Source organism: Stenella coeruleoalba (genome assembly GCF_951394435.1).
Source record: "Stenella coeruleoalba genome assembly, chromosome: 10".
Lineage (NCBI taxonomy): Eukaryota > Metazoa > Chordata > Mammalia > Artiodactyla > Delphinidae > Stenella > Stenella coeruleoalba.
The window spans coordinates 22,430,001-22,439,562 of record NC_137156.1 but is presented as its reverse complement, the minus strand read 5'-3'; positions in this window follow the sequence as shown (position 1 = coordinate 22,439,562).

Genomic DNA, 9,562 nt, shown 5'->3' with positions numbered 1-9,562 from the left:
TGAAGTTAGAGAGGTTGCCTGTGCGATCTAACCAGCTCACATACATGCACAGATAAGCACAGGGTGGAGAAGAGAATTAGCGTTTGCAGCAATGGATCATGTACTCATGAAATTAAACTAACCATATTGCTGCCTTGTTGGTGGCAGAAGGGACACATCCACTCACAGGAGAAGCTACTTAGTAATGGCACCTTACCTTTATAAATTGTTAACGGTTGTCTAATAATGTTTAAATATGCATGTTACAGAGCTAATAAATGAGATGACCAAGGCTTTATAATTAAAACACTTGAGTATTCTAGAAGTTACTGTCTTTCCCCGGGAAAATGGAGAACTATTTTTTCTATGTGTATATTTTTATGCAATTAGCATTCTGTTTCTGGTTCAGAGAAAACATGTCCTAAAGCAATGTTAGATATTAAAGATTAAAATCCAATGCATTTGCACTGTAAAAAAAAAAAAAGGGGGGGGCTTCCCTGGTGGCGCAGTGGTCAAGAGTCCGCTTGCCGATGCCCGGGACACGGGTTCGTGCCCCGGTTCGGGAAGATCCCACATGCCGCGGAGCGGCTGGGCCCGTGAGCCATGGCCGCTGGGCCTGCGCGTCCGGAGCCTGTGCTCCGCAACGGGAGAGGCCACAACAGTGAGAGGCCCGCGTACCGCAAAAAAAAAAAAAAAAAAAAAGAAGAAGAAGAAGAAGGTCGAGGGTCTATTTCATGGCCTACGTTGTTGCTGTTGAGAAGTCTGCTTTCGGTTGACTGGCTCCTTGGGACGTCTTCTCCTTTCTACTTTTCAGATTTTTCTGTCTTTCTTTTGTTCAGTTTCTGTGTCTAGGGGTAAGTTTGTCATTATTTATCCTGTTCAGTACCTGTGTTTCTTGAATCTATGCTTGCTACCTCTTATCAGTTCTGGAAAACTCAGACTCAGTGTCTCCTAAAATACTGCTTCTCTCAATTTTCTCGTTTCTCCTGGAACTCCGGTAAGTCATATTTTGGAGCTTCACGTTCCATTCTTCAGGTGTCTTAATTTTTCTCCGCTTTTCCATTTCATTATCTCTCTGTCATTTACATTTATTTCCTCAATTCATAAACTGTCTCTGCATCTGCATTTAATCTATTGTTTGACCAAGTCAATAAGACTATTTTCATTTATATTTTTATGTCTAGTTCTACTTGGTTCTTAGCACTAGATTTTCGTGTTCTTTTCTTTCCTTTTCGTTCTTTAATCATTTAAAAATTCCCATTTTTAGTCTCTTTTAGATTGTTCTATAGTTGAAGTTCTTGGGGTTGTACTCGTCCAGTTTGTGTCTTCCGGTGTGGAAGGGGATCATTCCTTCATGTGTTTTTAGTAACTTATTTTGAGCTCCTCTTCAGCAGGGCTTTTTGAGAGCATTCTATGCAGTGCTTCAGCCAGGGAACCCAGATGTAATACCGGTCTAATACCATTTTATATTTATTTTTTGGCTTGGGGGTTCGTACCCATAAACGAAAACATTATCCATACATTAGGCCAGGGATTCTGTTTCTCAGAAGGATTCCCAGGAAAAGCTCCCCTCCTATCTCCTGTGCCACTGGGTGGTTTTCCCCCAACTTATCCTTTCTCGGAATGTGCATTCCTTACAGGGACCTGGCTGTATTCCAGTCTCAGTCTCGACTCTCACAGCCACTCAGGCTTTAAAGAGTAAAAAAAAAATTCCTTGAGTAGGTCAGTGTACTCATCCGTTTTCTTGTGAAACTGAAAAAAAAAAAAAAAATTCTGACCACTCATAGTGCCACTGGCAGAAATGTAATTGTTTTTTAACATGATAGCTTACAATATGGTGAAGCTCAGGGCGAGTTATACTCATCAGCTATAAATTTAAGATGAAAATTTCAAAAACTCCCATAGCAAACCTGCAGTGCCTCTCTGAATTTACCCCAGAAGATAGCATAACAAGGAAGGTGATGTGATCCTGGTGCATGCTTCAGGAGGAGAGAACGAGGCCTTTGAGGAAAACATAGCCCCTGATAGCTCTTGACCTTCTTGGGGGGAAAAAAAAAGAGGACCCCCCCCCCGGGGTCTCATTTATTGGAGGAAATAGCCGTTTTCTCATTTCTTTAATTTTCTGTATTTATGTATTTTGCCTTATCTGTAAGAGGACATCCTTAGATTCTGCCTAAAGATAGAAACCTGGATCTGATCATCCCTTGAGGCTCTTCCCAGCTCCAAGATTTTAAGTCATTGTTAGCAGCAGCAGCATTGTTGATACTTACACTGCACTAGGCAATGTGCTCGGCACTTTTACGTGTATTGTCTCATTTATTCCTGATAACAATCCTAAGGTGGGTTCTTGTTCCCAGTTTTCAGACCAGGAGTCTAGAAGCTCAGGGAGATTAAGGTCTCACCACTAAAGGTCACACAACTAAAACCTGAGTCAGGGTATGAATCAAGGTCTTCCTGTTTCTAGAGCCCATGGTTTTCACTGAGCACAAAGGTGTGAGGTCATTGCTCTCCCAAGAGACCTAGAAGGAAGTATCTGAAATTAGTCCCCATTCCTATGAGATACAAGGTGATACTTAGAGGGTAGAAGCAGTACTCGCTCTTCACTCCCTTAGATGGACAGCTCCCTGAGGAGAGGAGGTAAGTCACGAGGTCTCAGAGTTAGAAGGGATCCCATTGCTCTTTAGGCCCTGGGAAAATTGGATGATTTTTCCAAGGTCAAGGTCATTGACTGAGCCAAGATCAGAACAGTAGGCATTCCCATCTCCAGGGGGGCACCTTGACTTGTTTGCATTCACTGTTTCTTCTGCATAGTTCTTAGAGCCACTGACCCAGTCTCAGAATCCCTATACAAAGAGACTGCTGTGAGGGGATGGTGCTGGTGGCAATGGCTTTATTGTGATCATAAGGATGATTAGCTCTTGTGTCTTCTTTCTAATGGCGTGGGAGAGAATTTACAAAAATAATATTCACTGGTGATAGCCCCGTAGTCCCCAATTAAAGATAATCTACACGGCAGTTCTCATTAGTTTAATTTTTTTGTTCTTCTGTGAATTAGAATACATTTATTTTTTTTTTAATTGCCTACTCTGACCCCCGGCAATGAAGCTGCACTTCTTTATGAATTCAGGGGACATCCAGCCCTAGAGATGCAGGAAAGTTGGCCGTGATCAGAGGCCACTCCTAGCTCCACTCCTTCCTTCACCCGTGGCTCTGAGTGTCTGAGGTTCTAGTTCTGCTACCTCGGTTATGTTTGTCCTAGAGTGCTGGACTTATCCCAAGTTTTGGACTTTGACCACAGACTTCTTTATCACACATGAGAAAAAGAAAGGATAATTGAGGATTTCCTTACTTCTATTGATAAATAGGTTCTGTTTGGTGCACATTTGAGTGGTTTATGCCAGTGTAATTCTGACTCTGCAGACCAGTCATCTGAGACATCAATCACTGAGCTTCCTTCCAGGGTCTCATTCTAAGGGAATTTGCCCCAACTTCACGAGCAACCTTAGCTGCTTACTAAATGGCAAGCGCTGTACCAGGCCTATTACATGTTGCGATATTGTGATTTATAGGAAATATATAGGGCTTCCCTGGTGGCACAGTGGTTAAGAATCTGCCTGCCAATGCAGGAGACACAGGTTCGAGCCCTGGCCCGGGAAGATCCCACATGCCGCGGAGCAATTAAGCCCGTGTGCCACAACTACTGAGCCTGCGCTCTAGAGCCCACGAGCCACAACTACTGAGCCTGCATGCCACAACTACTGAAGCCCGCGTGCCTAGAGCCTGTGCTCTGCAACAAGAGAAGCCACCGCAACGAGAAGCCCGTGCACCGCAATGAAGAGTAGCCCCCGCTCTCCACAACTACAGAAAGCCCACGTACAGCAACGAAGACCCAACACAGCCAAAAATAAATAAATAAATAAATTTATTTAAAAACAAATATATATATATATATATATGTATATATATATATTTGGTCATTCAGATGTATTTCTCATATATGTTTGGTCTTTGTACACAGTTTCTGGCTCACAGCTCCCCAAACCCTCAGAATTTCCTGAAGGATAAAAACAATGGTAGCATCTTTTGTTATAATATTTGATCTTTTGTCCTCAGTTCCTGAAAATGCTTCAGAGCCATAAAGGTGTAATGGGTGGCTTGTTATGAATAACAAGCGACTTTATGTTAATGAGGTGACTTTTGGAAATCAACTAAGGATTGGGGCTGGTTGCCAGGGAAACCAACCAGGAAAAGGGGTGGAACTTTCAGTCTCTTCCCCTGATTTCCAGGGAGGGGAGAGGGCCTAGAGGTTGAATCAATCACCAATGGCCAGTGAGTTAATCAATTGTGCCTGTGTGATGAAGCCTCCATAAAAACCCAAAAGGGAGGGAGTTCGGAGAGCTTCCAGGTGGGGAACAAGAATGCTTCCATGTGCCACTGTGCTGGGCCCCAAACTCCACAAGAACAGAAGCCCCTTTGTCCAAGACCTCACCCTATGTATCTCTTCAACTGGATATTGATTCATGCCCTTTAATATCCTTTGTAATAAATCAGTAATCTAGTGAGTGAGCAGATTTCCTGAGTTCTGTGAGCCACACTAGAACGTAGATTGAACCCAAGGATGGGGTCGTGGGAACCTCTGATTTATAGCCAGTGGGTCATATGTACAGGTAACAACATGGACTTGCAACTGGCCTCTGAAGTGGAGGATGGTCCTGTGGGACTGAATCCCTAACCTGTGGAATCTGATGCTATCTCCAGGTAGATAGTGTCAGAATTGAGCTGACTTGTAGGACACGCGGCTAGTGTCCAGAGAATTGCTGGTGATGTGGGGAAACCATCCCATCCCCCCGCTGCTGCCCCACATTGGAATTGGGTTCCAGAACCATAGTACGTTGATAATCCATTTAAAACTCATAATAATCTGATAGAACAGGTTTTTGTTTTTTTTTTTTAAATCTCTTTTTCACTTGAGGAGACTAAGATTCAGAGGCATTAAGTAACTTACCAGGTACCTTGGCCACAACGATTGGCCCTGAGATGGATATCTTATCAAGTGTCATCCAGACACACTGGCTAGTGACTTGCAATCTGGCACAAAAATCAGCACTGAGCCAATCAAAAGCCTTTCTCTGGAATTTGGAGTTGGAATAGCTACGGTAGGTTCTGAAGGGTGAGAGTTGTGATCTTGTGGTGGTGAAAAAGACCTTAAAAACATAAATCACAAAGTGAAAATTTATGAAATTTATTACAAAATTCGAGATTTTAACCTAATGAATAACACCATTATCAAAGTTAACAAATGAGTCGTATTTTCAAGTCTAAAATGAGCAGGTTAATGTCTAAATATGCAAGAAATTCCTGGAAGTCAACAAAAGGAAGATTGAAAACTGAATAATGAATGAAAGATAGAAAATTCCAGAAGATAATGCACCCTCACGGGAAGTCAGAAAAAAACAAAAATAAAACAGTAGAGATCACTTTACAGTCAGCAGGTTTCCAGAAATTAGCAAGTTCGATAGTACCTATTGTTGAGGTGAGGTGGGGTGTTACCGAGTCCAAGCTCCTGCTCGCCACCCCACTACAGGCCGAGGAATCAGGAGGCAAGGTATTGAGGTAAAGAATACAACTATTCGGAAAGCCGACAGACTGAGAAGATGGCAGACTAGTGTCTCTGAAAAACCATCTTATCAGGGTCTGGATGCCAGTTTCTTTTATAGAATCAGAGAGGGAAGTAAAGCAGAAAGGCAAAATAGAGAGGGAGAGGCAGTGAGGAAGTAAAGTAAAAAGGGCCATCAGTCTTGCAAAACGCGTCCTGGAATGGCCAGCCTCGGTGAGGGGATGTGTTAATTTCAGCCATTTACAGGTGGGCAGGGTCAGATTGTCTCCTTGTGAGCTGAACAAAGGCACTTTAGTTTAAGTGCCAGGCAGAGGAGCAGGGTTCCCTGAGTCCGGCCATTATGTGTGAAAGTCAAAGAAACAGATCCAACATGGAGTCTGATTTAGCTCTTCCCTGTTACAGGGGAGCAGAAATCTCAGAGCCCCTCTGGCGGAAGTGTAAATGGATATAGCTATTCTGGGGAGCAATTTGGTGGTAATTAAGGAAATTAAGTGTGCAAATACCAGCCATCCTCTCCTGGGCTGTATCTTAGGCTCTTACACGGGGAAGAGTATTAGGCTGTTCATCACAGCATTGCTTTTTTACCCCCCTCCACACTGCGAGGCATGTGGGAACTTAGTTCCCTGACCAGGGATCCAACCCGTGCCCCCTGCAGTGGAAGCGCAGAGGCTTAACCACTGGGCCACCAGGGAAGTCCATCACAGCATTGCTTGTTGTCATAGGCAGATGGAGGTAACCCAGAAGCCCTTTGCCAAAAGAAAATATAATAAAATGCGGTGATGTGTATTGTAGAATACGATTCTGCAATTAGAAGCTATAAACCAGATGTATATACAGCAACACAATTAGATCTTAAAAATCATGGTACTGGGTTTTAAAAAGTAAGAAACAGATCTAGTGCCATACTATTTATATATTCAAAGATCCCTCTGTATCCAAGGATACATGGAAAACACTAGAGTAGCTGCCTGCAGGGGTGAGGACAATGTGAATGAGAATTGGAGATAAATGAGAAAATATAAATAAAACAAGAAGACCTTGCACGGGCTGATGATTATGTACCTAGAATGAAGGAGTATTATTGAGTTAACTCTAAACTGGAAGCCAGAATAAAAGAAAGAACTGAAATGAGGAGGAAAATAAAGGACACGAGTAAAGCCAGCAAGCCCGCCCATAGACTGAAAAATGCGCCCCACACGCAGAGCCAAGCAAGTGGACCAGAGATGATGCATTGCCGCGGCTCCGGTTCCCATCACATCCAGCCTGCTTTAATCACCGTTCTTGGGCTTCGGAGAGATGCCCCTCAAGTTCCCTATAATCACCCCTCTGGTCCTCTAAGGCACCTCAAGTGTATGTAATCCAGCAGACTGGCAGCTCTTATGAGGGCTCTCTCTCTCTCTGTCATTTTTTTTTTTTTTTTTTTTTTTTGCGGTACGCGGGCCTCTCACTGTTGTGGCCTCTCCCGTTGCGGAGTACAGGCTCCGGACGCGCAGGCTCAGTGGCCATGGCTCACGGGCCCAGCCACTCCGCAGCATGTGTGAACTTCCCGGACTAGGGCACAAACCCGTGTCCCCTGCATCGGCAGGCGGACTCTCAACCACTGCGCTACCAGGGAAGCCCTCTCTGTCATTTTTTTTCATCCCAATCTCCCAATTCATCCCCCCCCCATACACACACACCCCTTTCCCCCTTGGTATCCATACATTTGTTCTCTACATCTATGTCTTTATTTCTGCTTTGCAAATAAGATCATCTTTACCATTTTTCTAGATTCCACATGTATGCGTTAATATATGATATTTGTTTTTCTCTTCCTGACTTACCTCTCTCTGTATGACAGTCTCTAGGTCCATCCATGTCTCTGCAAATGATACAATTTCATTCCTTTTTATGGCCACGTAATATTCCATTGTATATATGTACCACATCTTCAGAATGACCATCATCAAAAAATCTACAGACAGTAGGGCTTCCCTGGTGGTGTAGTGGTTGAGAATCTGCCTGCCAATGCAGGGGACACAGGTTCGAGCCCTGGTCTGGGAAGATCCCACAAGCCGCGAAGCAACTAGGCCCGTGAGCCACAACTACTGAGCCTGCGCATCTGGAACCTGTGCTCCGCAGCAAGAGAGGCTGCGACAGTGAGAGGCCCGCGCACCGCGATGAAGAGTGGCCCCCACTCGCCGCAACTAGAGAAAGCCCACGCACAAAAATGAAGACCCAACACAGCCAAAAAAAAAAAAAAAAAAAAAAAATCTACAGACAGTAAATGCTGGAGAGGGTGTGGAGAAAAGGGAACCCTCTTATACTGTTGGTGGGAACGTAAATTGATACAGCCACTATGGAGAACAGTATGGAGGTTCCCTAAGAAACTAAAAATAGGACTACCGTATGACCCAGCAATCCCACTCCTGGGCATATACCCAGAGAAAACACAATTCAAAAATATACACACACCCTAATGTTCATTGCAGCACTATTTACAATAGCCAGGACATGGAAGCAACCTAAATGTCCACCAACAGAGGAGTGGATAAAGAAGATGTGGGATCTCTTTTTGCCTCCTGCCCAATAGTGGACAGAACACATCACTCTCACGTTCCCAGAAAACAGCAGTGCTAACAGAAGTATTGAGATCAACGGAGATTGTGCTGAGGAACCTGTAGAGGAGATACAAGGACGGATTTACAGTACAAACACTGCAACACAGATATCCTCAGACTCTCCAGGGGGGCCACCAAATGGATTATTTTCCTCCAGGCAGCTCTCAGTCCTCATTCTCGGGTCTTGGCTACTCCTAAACCTTCCCCTCAGGCTTCTAAATTCTCTTTTATTTATACAGGGCAATTTTATTTTGGCCCAGAGCCTCTAAACGTGCATATCCACGCCCCTGTTTCCTGGGCCACCCTAAAATGAGAAGTACTAGAGGCTTGGAGATACAGTGTAAGTCGTTCATTTGTTTTTTCTCTTTCATACTCAACCAAAAAGTCTTGTCTGACAAAAACACTAGCTCAGGGCAGAGAAAATGAAACAAAGCCCCATGTGACCTGTCTGTTTGGAAAGTCTGAGCTTCTTCGTAAGGTCACTGGACTGAGGCACTGAGGACCAGGACCTTTGGATTCCACTTCCTGAAGATTACAAAGACCAGCTGGGAAACCTGTCAGACAAGTTCCTTTAACTTGTGCCAGTTTTCTCAACCACAAAACGAGAAAAACAAAGTAAGTCCTCTGTATTTCACAGGTTTGTTAAAAGGTTCAAAGGAAGATGTGTATTTTTGAAAAATAACTTTTGACTTGGGTAATGTTTGACAAGTGTTACAATGAGGCATGTGCTGCATATCGTTTTTCTTTGAGGGGGAGGATTGCGAAGAGTATTTATGGTATAATCTCATATCTGTTAAAAAAAAAAGAAAGCTAAATACACTTGTCTACAAAACTGGCAGGATAAACAAAAATGTTTTACCAGTGGTTACCTACAAGATGTGATAAGAGTAAGTGAATTGGAGAGAGGGACTTTTAACTCTTTGAAAATGTTTGAATCTTTTTAAAACCAGGAGTACAGTATATACTACTTTTATAATAAACATTAGGCAATACTGCTACTGTTACTACTACTACTAGGTTGGACTACCAAACAATTTGATTTTTTTCTGGGTTAAACACAGCATGGTTCTGCCTGTCACACAAGGTGACAGAAGAAACCCTAATACCTCTGGCTTCATTTGTATCAAGGACTTCTATTTGCTCAGTTAAATTAGGGGTAATTATTCACATCCCAGTGATTCGTATTACAATTTTGTAACGAAATTCACATATGGTACCTGCGCTTAGAGTATCTTTAAGCCATCTGACCCCACACTTCAGGAGCAGGGCTCATACTACACAAAAGGTAATCGTGCCGGTAGATCTATACTAGAGGGAACCTGACTGGGGATGAATGTAGATTTTTTCGGAGCTTGCGGTGGGAGGG